Source organism: Ipomoea triloba, chromosome 10 (genome assembly GCF_003576645.1).
Source record: "Ipomoea triloba cultivar NCNSP0323 chromosome 10, ASM357664v1".
Taxonomy (NCBI): Eukaryota; Viridiplantae; Streptophyta; class Magnoliopsida; order Solanales; family Convolvulaceae; genus Ipomoea; species Ipomoea triloba.
The window spans coordinates 15,535,496-15,545,224 of record NC_044925.1 but is presented as its reverse complement, the minus strand read 5'-3'; the positions used below and the strand labels follow the sequence as shown (position 1 = coordinate 15,545,224).

At 32.2% G+C, this 9,729-nt stretch overlaps 2 long non-coding RNA genes across 2 annotated transcripts; one reads left to right on the top strand and one right to left on the bottom strand.

Moving 5' to 3' along the window:
• Nucleotides 1-899: 899 nt before the first annotated feature.
• On the bottom strand, nucleotides 900-3,788 carry LOC116033007. Its single transcript, XR_004100818.1, has 3 exons — nucleotides 3,681-3,788; nucleotides 3,504-3,571; nucleotides 900-1,698 (listed from the first exon to the last, which is right to left on the bottom strand). It is a non-coding gene; the product is annotated as an uncharacterized LOC116033007 (long non-coding RNA).
• Nucleotides 3,789-6,920: 3,132 nt separating this feature from the next.
• LOC116033533 lies at nucleotides 6,921-8,249 on the top strand. The gene is made up of 3 exons (XR_004100867.1): nucleotides 6,921-7,019; nucleotides 7,127-7,267; nucleotides 8,017-8,249. It is a non-coding gene; the product is annotated as an uncharacterized LOC116033533 (long non-coding RNA).
• The last annotated feature ends 1,480 nt before the right edge of the window (nucleotides 8,250-9,729 follow it).

Sequence of the window (9,729 nt, the reverse complement as noted above, 5' to 3'; positions counted from 1 at the left end):
GGTTTCTTAGCTCTTCAAGGGTCAAGAGTGTACGTGTTGCTATTACTTCAAAGTAACAGAATATGATTTTGCATATATCTTAAACAAGTTATACTGTATGGATATTGCCATATTGGACAGAAAAAGATGTATGCCTGGGATTGGGATAGCGTGGGCCACAATTTATTATTCATTTTTATTGTAATATTGCTGCAATTCCTTATCATTTTCTGTTCATGAAAGATGGTGAAGTGAAATAGAATTATGGAAAATTTATCATAACTTTTAATTATATAGGGATTAAAGTTTTAGAAAGATAGAGTTGAAATTCTGAACTTACTTTTATATATATATATATATATATATATATATATATATATATATATATATATATATATATTATTTACTTATTTATTTATTGGTAGTTTGCTATGTTCTTGTAGTATGACCATATTTGACATATATAAATAACTTTTAGTTAGCATATATGCATTGTTCATCTTTTTCATTTGCATAAAAATTAGTAAAATAAAGTAAATTCTACTTTTAGTCATCGGTCTACTGTAATATTGTCTTATTTAGTCATACTTTTTTAAATCCTGCTTTATTAAATTTTTTACTTTCATTTTCTTTATACAATTAATCATTCGTTTAAATTGTTATCATTTCATCGTTTAATAAATATGGCTAATATGCCATTGTATCATTCAATTAATTAAAAATAGTTTACGGGAAAGAGATAGAGAGAGAAGTAAAGGTTAGGTCAAGAGGCATTAAAGATGCAATTACATATTAGCCATTTTTGTTAAAAAATTTAAACGATTAACTAAATGTGGCAAGCAAATGAAAATCGACAATGTAATAGGAAAAGATTAAAAGAATAGAATTAAATGTGACAAATTAGCAATGACACAATAATTAAATATTAAAATTGAAATTTGCTCAAATATGTACTAATTAATTCTATGCATGCTTGTTTATGGCATTCTTCCCTACTTGGTTTAAGCAATTTTTTTTTGAGCGATGAGGAAAACTCGCAACCACCCTCAAACGTACACATTGAATAAGCCCTGCATTGTAACCATAGACGGTAAAAGACCACAATGAGGTAATTAGGTAAACCATACTATATTGCTGTAACACCCCGGCTCGGCTACACCGTACCTCCTGAGTAGTTACCGCCACACCCAGACTGAACCCCACTCGAATACAGATAGAGTTCACTCTAGGTGCACACGCTAACAGACTAAAGACAAGGATCGTGTTTCTTATCGTCAAAACCCAACATAATCTTATATATAGGCAGCAAAAGAGTAGCTATACTAGCTACGAATATATATATATACAAAAGTTTCTTACAGCTCATTAACCAAGAGTTTGGGCTATTCCTGATCTTACTAGTCATCTTAGGATTACCATGGCTACAAAAGATATGCACACAAAAAGGGGCAGTTTTGACTTTTCCCTTGAGACACAATAGATTAACGGGAGCAGGAGACCAAATAGGTACCACTGGTTGTGCAGGAGTAGGAATGGGGTCAGGAGTACAACTGGGGCTGGAGCATGAGTTAGAGCTGGAGGATCAGAAGCGGAAACAGGAGCATACGGGTCGTCACCAACTAGGTACTGTACATAATCCTCATAGTCGAGGATGGGGATCATGAACTCTGATGAACCCTCAGAGTTCCCTGAGCTGCAGGAGCCCACGCTAGACTACATCTGATAAGATACACAATGAAGTGTAGTTAGCACGACGGCTAAGCAAGTAAATCCATTGTCACTCAAAAGTAGACAAAGGTTTCGAAAACATAATGATTTGGAAGTTGTAACGTTTACCCACGAGTTGAAACTCTACCTGCAACCAGGTTATCAATAATAGATAGTATAATAAGGCATAAAGCTAACTCAACACGTAAACTTTTCTCAAATAAAGATACCGGCATCATTGCCGCTTAAAAACACATTTTTGTCTTTCAGACAAGTTTGTAAAATATTTTATTTCCAGCAGTTTCCCTCATTTTAACTCAAAAGATAGTTCAGCAGCACACTTCCGTGCTCAAAATTCGTCACATTTTGGATAAAATCATTTCCTTCTCAAGTCGTTACAGAGTAACTCTTTTCTCATCTTTAAAACTTCCTTAGTTTCTTCTTAGCAAGCGTGAGGCCTTTGGAGCATTCTCATAACTCCCTCTCTGACCACTTGGATCATCGAACTCGGGTTCAGTGGTCATCACCCGGTCTAACACTGATCCCCTGGACGTAAGGTTCGTTAGAATGATTCCTAGCTGGCCTAGCTAGGTCCATAAAAACAGCACCTACCCGGACTTCTGGAGTAACTATACCTTAAGTGTGCACAGCCCCATAGGAATACATCATCCTACGAGTTATATAGTACCCAGCGAATAGACTTCGCCCTGCAGTATGAACTAGTCATACACTATAACATATCGACGAATAGACTTCGCCCTGCAGTATGAATGATCATACAATATTCACAACGACCACTGGGCAATGGCACTTAAAGCCACCCGTGGGTCAATAAAGGTCCTCCTCAACTTACTTTAGAAACTAAGGGTTTGAAAACATGATCCTTCCTTCCGTTTTTTTTTCTTTCTCAAATCATTTCTTTTGGACATATTTCTCATTTGAGTCCAATACTTGAAATCGGCTATCTCATTAGCCCAAGAAGGATTTTCAAAATACTCTTAGTGCTCGCAGGCTTTTCAAACACCGTTTTCTCATCTTTCTTACGTAAACACATATTCATTAAAGTGATATTTCAAAAATAAGGTTTTGACAACCTGTTCACCAAAATAGCATACGTTCTTTCGACGTAAGTTTTATAAACATTTTTATTTACTCATAGGCTTTTCAACACAATTCTTCAAGTGACAAGAGTTGCACTTATTTCTCAACAACAATATTTTCTCCCAAAGTGATGTACATAATTTTTCCGAAACAAATATTTCTTTCAAAAATAGATCTCTTTTGCCCGTAGGCCTTTCAAACATTGTATCATATACATACATAAACATTTTGGGAGATAATACAGTTGGAAAACAACTTAAACATAGTTTGACATCATGCCCAAACTTTCTGGACTGAATATTCTGGACGTCTGTGGATGCACGGTGGACGCGCGTCCACAGTGGCGTCCACACATACGGCTTTTCCTCAAAAAATTTGGACATCAGTGGACGCACGGTGGACGCGCGTCCACAGTGGCGTCCACAGTGGCGCTGTAATTTTCTGGGCAGCAAAAACAGTGTAAAAATACTTAATTTTCAGCATTTTTCTTCAACATAAATTTATATGGACATAAATATAGTATATACATGCATGCATACGTTAAAGTCATGCATACAAAAAATATTCCTAAGCTCAAAACACAAATATACCTACGAATTAGCTAAGAAGTTTAAAGCTTAACACATAATTTTCATATCAATTTCTTAACTCCATAATACATATACATATACAATTGCCCATTTTCAAGTGACTAACCGACTTAAGGGATTCCTTACCCCCCAAGTAGTTTTCTAATACCGTAAACAAAGTTGTGATCTTCACCTCCAAACTTTCACCGAAGATCCTACATAATAGTCATCATAATAACAATAATTTCATGAATCCTTAGTTTAAACTTAAGTTCTAGGAAAGGATTCTAGCCATTTTAACCGGATAAAAATCCAAACTTTTACCTAGTATGGAAAATCTGGATGAATGACTTAGCTATGGAGCTTCTTGATCACAAGATAAAGATGAACTCTTTTCTCCCTTTTCCTCTCCAATATTTCGGCCAAGATGGATGAAAAATGGGGAAAATAAATTAATTCAATCTTATATATTTTCCTTATAAGATTAGGATGAAGAGGCTTGGAGAGTAAGTTTCTATCAAGGCTTATGCTATAATCTTCTTCAAAGCTTATCCCATAATTTCCCTTACAAGACTTGTCTTATAATCCATCCTAATTTCTTTAATATCCATTTACCATGTGGTAAATAATTGTGACACTTGTCACAATTCTATGGTGTGTCTTGAAGAGTAAGCTTGCTTTGCTAGTTAGGGATTAAATCAGATAAAAGTTCGGTGGAAAATAATTTAATTCGGGAAGATCTTAATCCCAAAATTATTCTAAAAATAATCCCGTTATTAACCACCAAAATCGGACAACTTCCGGTATAACGCGAAATTCAGCGATACGAAAGTCCGTAATAAAATTTCACTCTTATAGTCTGTCAAATCTCCACTTGACTAAGCAGGAAGTGCATGCTTAATCGTATCACGCTTAATAATCCATTTCCTATGGAAATTCGAACTGTATATTCGTCCTAAAAAATTTTACGGTTCGTGACCGATACGTATGATCGTAACTTATTATTAACTATCCTTACTAAAAAAAATCCTCTTGAAGTAACGAGAGACCATCTCGTAAATATCATCGCCTAAAAATATTTTTTTCAAACCCTAAACTTATCGGAATAGACGAGGGGTTACAATTGCTCATAGCTGAGTGACTCAAACTAAGAAAGTCAATAAATTTCTTCCACTGTGAGTTGAACTTGTATCATTGTGATTATCAAATCAACCGTCTAACCAACTTTACCGGGTTGCCGGCCATTTTCCATTTATATAAGTCCTTGAATTTGGATATAGAAATGGACAATTGTTGATGATGTCATAACCTGTATCTAATATCACATACTTATGTCATTCCAACATTATATATAATAATAACGGTTTTCTTTTAATTGTGAGAGCCAATTCAGTTGGATGACCAATTCAAAAGAAATAAATAATTTTACTTTATTAGCAGTCACAATATAGATTTATCTTTGATCATAATTAGTAGGAATTCGCAAAATTAAAGTGAAATAGCCTAATATAATGATTTTTTTTAGTACTACTGACTCTCTGATCTGTTACAATGTAGTATTTGCTCGAACCCACTCCCATCATCTATGTGGGAGTGTTAACCGGGACACCGGATGCCACTAGACCACTAATATAATGAATTATTTATGTATAGTTTGAGTAATATAATATATTATAGTGTACTGTGGCATGGAAAGGCTTGTGTGGGGAGTATTTTTAACTTATACGATACACAAAGTGCACAAAGTGATAGTATTGCCAGCATAACAACAAACCGAATCTTTCTTATCCAAAACACAAAAGTGTTGCATTGCGGCTAACGGCTATTATATTGCCTACTGCCAAAGACTCCGACGGGGCATGTCGACCATGTTTCCCCCACAATATTCGATCTTCATCTCCAGAGAATCGTGCATAAACTGAATGTTATCTAATATTTAAATATCATTATTCCTTTCCAAAAACAATACTGTGGATAGGATAAACAATCCTACGTGCCTTGGATGAATGTTGGCACATTTAATGCGGAGAAAGATGCTTCATATATATTTATATATCTATTATCTATCTACTATACTAATAAGAGTCGAAGAAAGTTAGGCATAAAATAGGTAGAAAAAATTACGGTCAAGTTATTTAATCAAATTGATAATTCAGATTGTTTAGATTTTTATTTTTCCTTGAGATTTTCTAATTTATCCTTAATTATATGATTATCCGTTAAGTTTTCCGTTAAATATTCTTTTTTCCGTTAATATTCCGTTAACTTTTAACTTACCCATTAATTTTTATAGGAAAGATCTTAGGTTCGAACCTCATCCCAATCAAATTTGGCATAATTAAGTTCCACACTCTATTTTATTCTTATTAAATTAAATAAATTAATAGCTACAACAAAAAATGATATATATGTATTTCTTTAATTTCGAATTATGTGTCTGCAATACCTTTATTTGAAAAAATTATTCATTATCAAAAAATTAAATTAAGAGAAATAATTTCATTAGTTATATTGCCTTTATTTTCTTCCATGCAAAGATTCTTTACATTCAAATTTATTAATTGATATTCATTACATTGTCCATTATCTTATTTTTACAATATCTTGTAATTAAATATCAAAGTTATTATACAAAATAATGTTATATATTTATTTACCAAGTATTTTATTAATACCATGAAAAAAAATTAAAAAAAAATAATTTGAAGCTAATTATATTAACTACTTGGGTGACAAAGAGAGTACTCAAATAACCTAACAAATTGAAGCGAGTTCACTCTATTTTACTCTTATTGAATTAAATAAATTAGTAGTTATAACAAAAAATGATACATGTGCATTTCTTTAATTTAGAATTATGTGTCTACAATGCCTTTATTTAAAAAAAATATTCATTACCAATAAATTAAATAAAAAAATAATTTTATTAGTTATATTGTCTTTATTTTCTCTAATGCAAAGATTATGTACATTCAAATTCATCAATTGATATTCATTACATTGTCCATTATGTTCTTTTTACAATATCTTATAACTAAATATCAAAATTGTAACACCTCACTCATTCCAATAAGCTGCGAACCTACGTACCGGTCACGAACCGTAAGGATCTTTAGAGCATGTGTTCAGTCCCGATTATCCTAGGGAGTGAATTATTAGGCACTACGCTATTAAGCTTGAATTTCCTTTTTAATTAAATTAGCCCGTAAGAGAGAAAATTTATTTCGACCGTAGCATCGCTATATTTCGCGATGTACTGAACATTGCTCGATTTTAGAATTTAAGGTTAGAATTGAGTGCGGGATAATTTTGGTTTCAAATTTAGCCCTACCTAAATTATTTCCTACCGTAACTATATCTGTTTTAACCCTTAACAGTCTAGCCAAAGATATTTTTCCTTGAGTTACCATAAGAAGTTGACACATGTCACTCTTTCTAGCCACATGTTAATATTAAAATAATTTAGAGATGATCCAAATAGAAACTTGATCTCCAAGTTTCTTCATCCTTATCTTATAAGAAACAATATATAAGCTTTGATCTTCCATTTTCTTTCCCACTTGGCTGAAATTTAGAGAGGAAAAGGAGAGGAAAATTCTTCATCTTCCACCTTGAGCCAACAACTTCCATAGCTAATTTATTCACAAGATCATCATCTATTCGGTAAAATTCCTTTTTTATTCGGTTAAAAGCTTTTTTTTTCTTCCCTAGAACCTAGCTATAGGTTAAAATTTCTTAAAATTATTGTTATGGTGGTATGTTTTGCCTAGGGATTTTGGCGAAAGAATTGAGTAAAGGAGAGGATTTAGCTATTGATGTTTAAAGGATTTGAAGGAAAATCTAGCCTCTCAAGTTTCTTATCAAGTGGCTAGAATCCCATTAAGTGTTGATGAGAGTTTTGGTCTTCAAGGGTAAGATTTCATGTTCACTAAAATTATGCTATGAAAATTATGTGTTTTGCAAAATTATGTGCATTATGATGTCCATGTGATCACAAGTACATTGCATATTATGTGTGTGGATTCTCGAATTATCGAGAATGGATGATTTTTTTTTTTTGGGTCAAACCCGTGTGTTGTGTAAATACTTGGCTTGGAATTTTGGTGTATGTACATTCCTATTAAGAATGACATATTCTTGTGGAATATATTTATTGTGGAGAATTATTATGGATATTGGAAAATTATGTATCTTGAGATATTATCCATATAATGGAATTTATTATGACTATATTGATAAAATTATATTTTGGAAATTATATGTACCTATTTAGTCTTGGAGGATAAGAATACTTGTTGCCGGTGTGAGCCGGAATTCTCACAACTTACCATTGGAATGGTGGTCATTTTGAAAATAAATTGATTAGTATTGGTGCGGGTTGAATCCCCCAATTTGTTTATGATCTATGAGATATGAGATTGGCCTGTAGTGCCTTGAAAACTTGTGATTGGCTTATGATGTCTCTTGGTATTTAAATCCTCTTTGACAAATATGTTATTTTGGGAAAAGTATGTCTCCACATATTATTCTTGAAAATATATTATGAGATAAATGATAAAAACCCAAGCCTATATTTTACGGGGTGAAATGGAACTTACTTAGCTTATGCTAATTTTGGGATATACACCCCTTTGTTTTTGTGTTAAAAATGATTTTGCAGGTGAACATGAATAGGATGGAAGTTAAGGTTGAGATCTACTCTATCCTAGAATAGACACCTTGGAAGTTTTAGCATTTTGAGAAAATACCCGGTTGTATTAATTACTTCCTTATGTATTGAGTTAGACTTTGGATCGTTATTTGATGTTGTAAGTTTAGCCTTAGCGTTTTGGTATAGGAAAGATACCTAAGCGTGGCGGTAACACCCATTTTCTGTTGGTTAGATGTATAAGCTTCCGCAATATATTATTAGTGATTTTGTAATAAATTTAAGATGTGAAAATTGGGGTGTTACAAAAATAATATTATATATTTATTTACCAAGTATTTTATTAATACCATAAAAAAAAATAAAAAAGAATAGTTTGAAACCAATCATATTAACTACTTGGGGAATTTGTTGACAATGAAAGTACTCAAATAACGTAACACATTACCCAACAAATTGAAGCTAGAAACTACCTTTTAATATCTTTGGAATACATCATATTTAAAATTTTCAAACTTTTACTAATTTATTTAATCGCTTTCATTAAACTTGGGATTTCTTTATCCACAATAACTCATTCAACAATAATGGTTTAACCAAATGAACCCTGAGCAGAACACCTAGGGCTGTTAACTAACCGAACATAAACGAACGAAGGCTGTTCGTGTTCGTTTGTTAAGGATTTTGAGGTGTTCGTGTTCGTGTTCGTTTGTTAAGGTTTTTAAAAATTCTGTTCGTGTTCGTTTGTTAAGCAAACACCTGCACATGTTCATGAACACAATTTGTTCGTGAACAATAAATAATCTACATTCACGTCTTCACGAACAATATTATATATATATATATATATATATATATATATATATATATAAACATGTTCGTGAACATTATTAAACGAACACTAAACGAGCTTGTTCACGAACACTACTAAACGAACACAAATGAGCTTTTTCACGAACACTACTAAATGAACACAAACGAGCTTGTTCATGAACACTACTAAACGAACACAAACAAGCTAGTTCGCGAACACTTAGCAAACGAGCTTACCACTGTTCAGACTCTGTTCGTTTATTAACCGAGCTTTAAATTTTGTTTGTTAATGTTCGTTTACCTTAATAAATGAACATAAATGAACGCTTACCGAGCTTAAACACGAGTAGTTTGTCGAAAGCTCTGTTCGCTGACAGCCCTAAAAACATCTAAAGGAAAGTTCATAGCTCCTATATTATAATCCCATTGCATGACGTTGTCATCTATGCTACCAACAGTAACCCAATTGCAAATAACACACTATCAACAAAAAAGGAAGAGGACAAATACTAAAGATGAAAACAATGACAATGTTACTCAAAAGAGAATTAAGAATACTTAGAAAAGTTCAAACCAAAAGTAGTATTTATTTAAACTATCATTTTTAGACCAAGTATTTAGACTATCAATTTTACAAAGTTGCAAACATTTATTTTAGTGACAATTATAATGAATTTCATATATTATCTTGGATTCATATACTTTGAGTTACATATTTAAATAAATTATCTTGGATTCATATACTTTGAGTTACATATTTAAATAAACTATCTTGGATTCATATACTTTGAGTTACATATTTAAATAAACAAATTTGGATTCATATACTTTGAGTTACATATTTAAATAAACAAATTCGACTTCATATACTTTGAGTTACATATTTAAATAAACAAATTCGACATTCAATAC